At 46.3% G+C, this 9,205-nt stretch overlaps 1 protein-coding gene across 1 annotated transcript in view; it reads right to left on the bottom strand.

Moving 5' to 3' along the window:
- Window positions 1-7,793, bottom strand: part of nexmifb (neurite extension and migration factor b) — a 59,068-nt gene extending 51,275 nt beyond the window's left edge. The window contains exon 1 of the mRNA XM_037076813.1: window positions 7,653-7,793. The gene's annotated coding sequence lies outside the window, so the exon portion shown is untranslated. The remainder of the gene's footprint in view (window positions 1-7,652) is intronic.
- Window positions 7,794-9,205: the final 1,412 nt, after the last annotated feature.

Below are 9,205 nucleotides of genomic sequence, written 5' to 3' on the forward strand. Positions count from 1 at the left end.
TATGATTCTGTGATTTCTGCTGGAGTCTGAACCAAACAAGCATTTTCTAATTCCTTACTAATTTGATTTGTAAGCCAGGGGCTAGGGTTGTAATGGTATGAGATTTTAATGGCACAATAGCCTCGGAAAATATCACAGTTTCATGGTATTACTGTATGTGGTGTTTCACAGTTATCATTATTATTATGATTATCAGTTGGAATGACCCTTAAAAGACTTAAACTAACAGATGGTGAACAAACGCATCAATATAGTTTTATAAAATAATCTGTCCTGACAGACATGACACTTGATACAAAGTTGACTTACAGTAAATATATTTTTAATAACACTGATATTCTTGAATTCAATAACTGAGATAGTATGATGACACTAAATTCCCACACCACAGCTTACCTTGCAACAGGCCTGGGCAATTATAAATGATAGCAACATGTATCAGTGCCATCGAAAGCATCGAGAAGATAGTTTGATAGCGTCATGAGTGCGCATTAAAGCAAACACGCCCCGACTCACAAACAGCCAGTCACATCTCTTGATGTGAACGGAGCGTATGATGAGTGGCATGCGAACAGCCAATCATGTAACAGTTGTGCAGTTTGGTTGCACCAACGCCATGAGACGACGACAACTACAACGGAAGAACGTGCAGTTAACAGAGGAAATCAAAAAAATGGCAGGTCAGCTCGTAGGTACGTCTTTTATTTATTGGTGTAATTCTATTTGTGTGTTTTTCATCGTCAACAGAAAATGTATTACCCATGTGCCTTGATAAAGAGGTCAATTCAAAATAAAGAGGTTAAAATCAACCCGTTCTTTAAAAATGAGAAAGACAGGCCTGGTCATTAAAAATGGTCAATAATTGATGATGGACTTTTTAACCATGTCACCCAGGCTTACCTTTTACTGTTGCAACCCTGGCTGTAGCACCATAATGCTTCAGTAATAATGCTGCAGTATGTTGTGACACTTTTACCTGTCAGAAAAAAAACAGAGCTCCTGTAAATTGGATCTTACACTTGACCCCGTTGCAATTACGATAATAATTCAATTAACTGTGCAGGTCTAACTGAGACTATATACCACTCCTGCAGTGAGCCCTTCACAGTCCACCTGAAGTATCCACAGAGCACCTGTGCGTAATCACCAGCATCAACTCTCCTCCATTATCACCACTACCCTGTCTCTACTCCTTTTGCCTCACAAAACATACAAAGTTTATACAAATATTTCATAAATAATACAACATACGTGTGTTGAAAATCAAATGTTGTACTTGATTCGAAAACAAAACCAAACACTCTCACAGAGAGCCTGGAAATTATTCAGTAAACCCAGATCTCCTGAAGTCGAACAGTATACAAGATATCACAAAGAATCTCTGAGGATTTGTGTGACTAAATGATGAATTAGCTCTTCTATCAGCGGCGGCTACGCTGAGGTGCATATTTGACTCCTTCTGGAGAGCATTTTACTGGCTCAACTGTGATGTATGTGGGCTGTATTCCTGACAGTGTCGCTGAATGATGACTTGGGGAAATGGGTTAGAAGAGCACCGAGAGATAGTGGGCTGAAAAATGTCTATTTGCGCATGGCGGAGCTTCGGCACGTCACCGAGCGCGGGCTGCTGTCAGGGGCGAGACCAGAATAAACGTGGAGCAGGCGTCCCGGCCCCTTCATGTCTCTTTACGCCACAATTAGCCGCCTCTACGCGACAGGAGAGACTGGGTCACCGTCGTCGTGCAAAAACATGTTTGTCTGTGCGTGTGAAAGAACACGGAGTCAAAAAGCTGAAGAAAAGCCCAGAGCCAGCAGAAAATTGTTACAGGGGTGTGCTGGAGCCAACACACACACACACACACACGGGGAAACAGGCGAGGATACACACAGCTGTACGTCCTAGATGTCAGGGAGCTGCGGCGCACACTTCATGCACTCTTCTGCAATGCATCAGAAATGAGAAGTCCTAATTATTATTTCCATTGTGCCCCACTCCTGTGACAAGGACCACTAGCTGTGAATGATTATAATTATTACTCGTAGTAGAATGGCAGTCATGCTGTTGTATCATCATCAGCATCATCCAACAGATCAGGGTCAGATCCAACTTGAAATTCATGTATGCAATTTGATTCACATCCCCTGTGTTAAGATATTCAGAAACATTCCTCATTTGACTTCTGCTTAGATGTGTCGCGCATGGATTATGTTATGCCTCTGGCGTGCCACGCTGAATGGGAAAAGCAACGCGCCATCCGTCAGCTGACTGTATCTGACGGGAAGACTGCTCAGCAGGCTTTATGTATCCTGCTCTCCCTGCATCGGCCGCAACGTATGATAAAACAGCTATTCGATTCAATTATGGGCTAATGTTTGATTAGGGCACAAATGGCGCAGGCTCCACAAACAGCGGCGCAATTAAAGTGGAATGAATTACGGGCGAATCTTAGGGCCCAACGCCGGCGATCGCCGTAAATTCCAAACCCCCCCCCTCAACTCGCTCGCTGTGAAAAAAAGATTTACGGCAAAATATAGCCTGTCTCTTATTTGTACATAAATTCACAACATCGTTTAGAGTAGCAAACAAGCCCGTCTTGAATGGCTGGTAATTATGTACAGCAGCAAATAAAGCGTGGTTCCTTTCTGAGGCACTGGTGCCTTGTTAAGTGGTGAACAGACAAAACAGCATTTAGAAAATGAAAGGTGCAGGGAAACATCCAAGGCACAGCGAGCTTCTCTCCCCATTAGAAACGACGCTGTCTGTCTCACGCTCGTTTGTTTGTTCCAGCTGGCTGTGCTGGGAGGATGCACCCTGAACCCCCACCACCCACAGTAACTACGTCTCTCCCTTTTTTTTTTCCTGTCCCCTTCTCTCCCTCTGTCCGTCCAGCCCTTCCTCTAATCTTCCCACCATGTGCACCCCCCCCTCTCTCTCCTCTGCAGCTCCTCTCTTTCCTCCTCTCTCCCTCTCTCTCTCTCTCACAGCACCTCCTACCCTATGTTTTGCTCCTTTTCTCATCATCAACCCTCCCTTCTTTCCCCCCCTTTTTCCATCCACCAAATCAAAGATAAGGCTAATGAAGGTGGCTTATTATTCCAGCGTTCAGAGCCCCTGACAGTATATACACGTCCAGCGCAACATGGATATGGGGCTCCTCCGGCTCCAACATAAGGAATAAAAAAAAATGTTTAAAAAAAACGACGAAAAAAAAACGTACAATGAATCTATTAGCGATATTATATAACAAAAAAACAGGGCTGGTATTGCCACTGTGTTTGCCATTACAAAGGGAACAATGCATGGGAGCACGCTGTGTGAAACCAATTAAAAATCCAGCCCCGTCATATAGCTTCCTCCCTCCCGAGTCATGTTGAATATGTCGCCTTCACACCATTCACGTCGGTGCACCTGTGTCCACTGCATCGCAAATCCCCACCTCTTTGGGCTCCTTTCTCAACATTTCCCAGCATCGCGTCTCGCTATCTGTCTCAAGAATCCCACGAGTTGTAGTGCAAGGGGGCCCCAGAGAGCGTGAGCAGAAACGGGGGAAATTTCACATTATCTATCCATCTGCAATATAAGGGTCTGATGTGGAAGCAGGAAATGAGCTATGAACGTCAAGCCCGCGTGCTTGTGGTCCCAGTGGCCACCAGCCTACATATTGAGATCAAGTAGGCAATGCGGAGAGTGGTTTAATAGACCCCGGCTTAATTGGACTTTTATTTGTTAATGGCAGGAATCCTGATGCATTACTTTAATTATCCTGGCAGAACTAATTCATGAACACGCCGCAAAAAAAAAAAAAAAACGTGGCTGGACTTGGCATTCAAACAGCATCCGACTGCTTTCCTCTCTTTAAAAAAAAAAAAAAAAAATCCTCTATCCTCAAAGTGCTCCTGCCTTTCACAGGAATCTCTCTGATAGGACTTGTAAGGCATGTGATGGTTTAAACCCTCGGTGTACTTTAACCAGCCAGCTGTCATGAATGAATTCAGAGAAATACGAGAGGGGAGCACTGAGGCCATTTTTCCCCTAAAAGCGCTGGGGCCCACCCAGATCCTATATGTGAGCATGTCCATGTTTGCCAGGCCCTCAGAGTGCAGAGCAGCCCTCGTCAGTTTGGCTACTGCTAGGGAGGGAGGGAGGGGAGGGGAGGGAGGGGGAGGCACAGCTCCCCCTGCAGAGCGCTGGTCCAAGACAACCACAGGCAGCCTCTGCTCACATCTACACTCAGCCCAATCACACTGTCAACTGCTCTGTCAATGCCGAGCGGCAGCCAATCGAGGGAGCGATCCGTAATGTCTGTCTGATCGCGCTGTTTTTAATTCATTACATGACTGCGCTGTTACAGTTTTTGCCTCGGCGCCTCCTCACGCCTCGTACTGACACATATTTTCTAAAACGGGGCATTCTTTAAAGTAGATTAGCACAGTTTGCCTGTCAGCTACAGATGTAATTTTTGCTTCGCTCAGCCACTCTGTGTGTTTGGGTGTGTGTGTGTGTGTGTGTGTGTGTGTGTGTGTGTGTGTGTGTGTGTGTGTGTGTGTGTGTGTATGAGTATGCCAGTCTGTGCGACCACAAATGTGTGTGTGTGTGTGTCTTCCTGGAACAGCTCCCATCTTGGGGGGGGCAGAGCAGAGCAGAGCAGCATAGAGCTCAGCAGCGCCTCAGTCCCTCAGGACACGCTGCAGCTCTCTCCTCGCGGCCATGAAAAACAATCAGAGCCCAGCCTTCTCCCCTGGACTTACCTCTGCCTTTAATTACAGAACTCAGCAGCAGTGGCGGCAGTGCAGAGAAAGACTGCCTCTGCTGGGCCACAGCCCAAACGCAGGGCTGGGGGTCGACGCAGCGGGCCTCTGCATACAGTGGCCTGACATAAAACACAGTGTGCTTAAACATACAGCAGGTCCTGATGGGCTCAGCGTGCCGCTGCATCGGCTGGGGCAGAGCCGAGGTGCTTCCATACTGTAGCAGAGACATAAAGCCCAGCAGGGCGCCGTAGAGGCAGGAGAAGCCCCCTCTTTGCGTTCTTGCATGTGTTCTACAGACTTACAGTACAAGCTGCACGGCTATGAAGCATTTGTTTTGTTTTGTTTTTTGCTGCATCCCTCATGATAGTTCCTTTTCTTTGATAATAGGGCGTAAAGGTGAATCAAAAACATGACCCTCATACATGAATAAAGTGTTTTCCACGGCTGAGACAAATGGTGATTGATGAGGATCAGATCATTCTCTATGACCGGTGGCAGAGGCCCCGACACATGCGCCTCGGGCTGAAGCAGAGTAGAAGCCACAGAGCACAGGCCGGGGGAAGATAAGAGACTATGTACACAAGCCGCTGGTTTTTATTGCTGCAACATAACGCTCAGTTAGCATTTTAAACACATTTTCAGGAAAAAAAAAAAAAAAACCCTCCTCGCTACTGTGGAACAGAGCCACAGCACTGAAAAGCGTCACAGGGCTCAAATTCTTACCCAGTTACGAGTGAACAGAGGGCAGCTCTTGGACCAGGAGGACGAGATGTGGATGGTGCTCAGGCAAACCTATCCTACGCTCCGCAAACAAGGCCAAGCAAGGAAGCCCTCTCCTCCCTGACACGTCACCCCGACGGTGTGACGGCACGCACATGACAACACGTGATAATGACTCCCACATCAACATGTCAACTCAATTTGGCCCCCTCGTAGGCTCCCTTTGACTCAATCGATGCATGGCCTTCCATCTGGTTTCCACTGCTGTCTTCACATTAGAGGAGGAGAGGGCAGTGACAGGCAGCTCACTACAACTGCCCAATCAGTTTTACATTACATTTCATTATTCTAAAGGCCCCTCCGGTTAAAAGTGTTTTTCCTTCTTGCTCTTACGGTTGAGTGTTTTGAGCTTCACTGTGCAGAGTTTGACACCTGAAGGCCATTTTTTACATTCATCTGCTGACAGTGTGCATTTTGAATGTCTGAGCTTAAGAGGCGGGGCTACGAACATAATTTGATGATTTGTGAAATCACAAGCAGTGAGAGCATCACAAGTGTGATGCGTAAACTTGAAGCCACCAGGTCACATACGCTGAACTTTACAGTGAAGCTGGAGACACCTTGTGTCCAACAGTCCACAACATTTACATATTCACAAATTAGGGGTTTTAATTAATGTGGGGGAAGGAGTAGGAGCCATTTTTAGGATCCTAACGTGGTAATTATACCTTTGTTTCAGTCAGACGCACACAAAAGGAAAGAAAATACATGATTGGAGGGGATCTTTAAGCATATCTATCAACTAGTATCCCCAGTGCATCCTTAAAAGTCCCAAAACACCGTGTCAAAAACCAGCAAATCAACTCTCCAAAGCACATATCAAACCAAGGCAAGACAGGTCAACAGCCGATCATTAATCAAGGCGATAAACTCACCAGGTTGCTATTTTGAAAAATCCCCATCTCACCAGTCGTTCCAATGAACATCAGCCAGGCAAAATGTGCAGCTCCTTCAACATGTAATCCAATTAAAATCCTATTTGAAACAAAGTTAACAACTGATTCCAACACCTCCTCACAAAAAAAGGACAGTACAGAGGCTGTTATTATTATTATTATTATTATCATCATTATGGGCTGCAGCTCATTATTCCCCCTGCATGGCTTGTCTGGCTCGCAGTGTGGCTGACTGGGACATCCAGTAAACATCTGTCATGAGGCATCCTTAAAGGGGGAGCACAGACACAGTAAGCTACTGATCCAGTGACCCGACAGTGCTGGCATTCACACATGCCTTGGTGCACCTGTGTGTGTGTGTGTGTGTGTGTGTGTGTGTGTGTGTGTGTGTGACTGTGTGCGTGTGCTGCCATCACAATGTTTAGGCCATTTCGTGTGTGTGTCAAGAATTTGGTGCTTATAAACCGTTTATGAATCATTTATCCGCCTCATCACAGTGGAGGGGCCTAGCTGTAAGATGATGTGTTATCCCATTGGGTTTCAATAGCCCATTCATGAATCATTCATCAGTTTGGACTATAGATTATTCCCCTTTTATTCATATCTTATTCATTTTTTTTTTTTTTTTTTTTTTTTTTTAGGGGGGCAGCAGCGGCAGCAGCACTGCTCGGGATGCATAACGTTGATTCAAAATGACGTCCACACAGGCCACTGTTTGTCTCCCAAAACATACAAACAACAAGGCAACTGGGGCTTCGATATGAACAACCACACGTGGCATCTGTATTATGTAGCGGATGCCCGAGCCTAAAGCGAAACGCTCCGTGCCTGTGCTTTTCACAGAAGTGGAGGAATCATGATTTCATTTATTTTATTTTTTTTTTCCCTTTTTCCTTTTTCGCAGGGAGCGGGCAATCGATGGAGCAGAGACGGATGAATGTAGGCTACGACAGCTGTCCCAAGGAGGCAGGGCAGCCACTACCACCGCATGCTTGGTGCGTTTTCTCTCTCTCCGCCTCGGAATCACAAAAAATAAATAAATAAAAAAAATGTCCGATCACACGAAATCATGGATATAAATCAGCGTGTGTGTAAATCAAGCTGTCATGTGCACATACTTAGAGACACGCAGAGAGGGAGAGAGAGACACACACAGAGAGAGAGGGAGAGAGCTCCCTATTCACACACGCCGAATAGCAGCATAATAACGATTTGACTGCCTACCTCCAGAGCGTGTGCGCCCGAAACTGCGTTTTTTTTCCCCCGTCGCAATGGGATCCTTCTCAGCCGCTGTGGACGGTACCAGAGATGCGTCTTTCCCCCCGAAATGCAAACACTTCCCCTTGCATGTCTTCCCCCCCACCCTCCACCACCCCGCCACCACCACCACCACTACCACCACCACCAGCAGCAGCACCACCAGCAGCAGCGGCAGCGGTAGCAGCAGCAGCCCGGGCCTCCAGTAATAGCAGGTGGACGCGCCTCTCAATGATGGAGACAGCGCGACTCTCCTCTCCCCCGCCGCTCCATTTTTTTTTTTTTTTTTTTTACGAAGAAATTCGTATTCCAGGAAACGCGCTTATCGGGCAGCCAGCATGTCCTAACGTCGCCTCTTTTCTCGGGACAAACAGGGGCCGTCGCCTCTCCAAAAAAAAAAAAAAAAAAAAAAAACTCCGGATTCGCGGCGCCCCCTCGCCTCTCCGCTACCTTTTCTCTCACGAGATGCTTGATGTTGCCATTGTCGCCGCGTATTTTTTCCTCTTCCTCCTCTCTCTGTTTTTTCTTTTTTTTTCTGTTTCTTTTTTTTTTTTCTTTTTTTTTTTTTTTTTTGCAGCTGGACCTCTCCCCCTCCTTGCGGCGCGCAGTCTCGTAGGCGCGCACTTTGCCTGCTCTCCCCCCCCCCCACCCTCCGATTCTTCTCCGTCCGACCTATGAGCGCGCAGCCAGCCGACGCAGGGCCACGCACTGCTTTGACGGACGCGCTGAGCAAATCAGGTAGCCCACTCCAAATAGGACTGTATCATAACAGGGCAACTGCAATGACATGAATAATGAATACGCTACTCGTGTACGTCTGTGCTGGTTGATAGGCCCACTCATAACACTTAGCTGCCGGACTGGAGGTTGTATTTGGATAGTCTCTCCCCCCCCCAACACCCTCTCTCTCTTTCAGTATGAATTGGGATCTGCAGAAGAAGAGAGAAATCAGTGAGGGATCAGTGAATAATTGATTCAAAGCGTTCAAACAATTGGAATGAGAAAATAACAGCAGAGTCAGTGGATCCTGTCACATCATCTTAAGTTGCGGTGTTACGTCGCAGGAGAGCCTCATGATGTAAACACGTCGGTCATCAGAGGACTACACGCAGACACCACTGCTGTCATCCCTATATAGGTGTTGGGAAAGTCAGTGGCTAAATGATCAGTTGATTAATTAATGATTGATTAATTAATTAATCAATAGACAAAAAAAACTGACTGATCATTTTAAACACTGATGAATTATTTATTCATTAAATTTGCTGGTCCCTCGGTGTGATGGTTCTAGTTGTTTACAGGCTGATGAAAAGAGAATTCTGCTCCTTTCTCTAAAGCAACGTTATGTAGAAATTGGCATTCTGTGATATTTGGCGCCCCCCACAGTGTCTGAGTGCAACACCACCGTCATGAATACAAATCTCAGCTCTGTCAGATGTAACGTAGGTGCTGACTGCACACTAAACTCGTCAGATCGTAACAATGTTATGTGTTGAAAACGTGTATGTTGAAGTAAACGT

This window comes from Acanthopagrus latus, chromosome 18 (genome assembly GCF_904848185.1).
Source record: "Acanthopagrus latus isolate v.2019 chromosome 18, fAcaLat1.1, whole genome shotgun sequence".
Lineage (NCBI taxonomy): Eukaryota > Metazoa > Chordata > Actinopteri > Spariformes > Sparidae > Acanthopagrus > Acanthopagrus latus.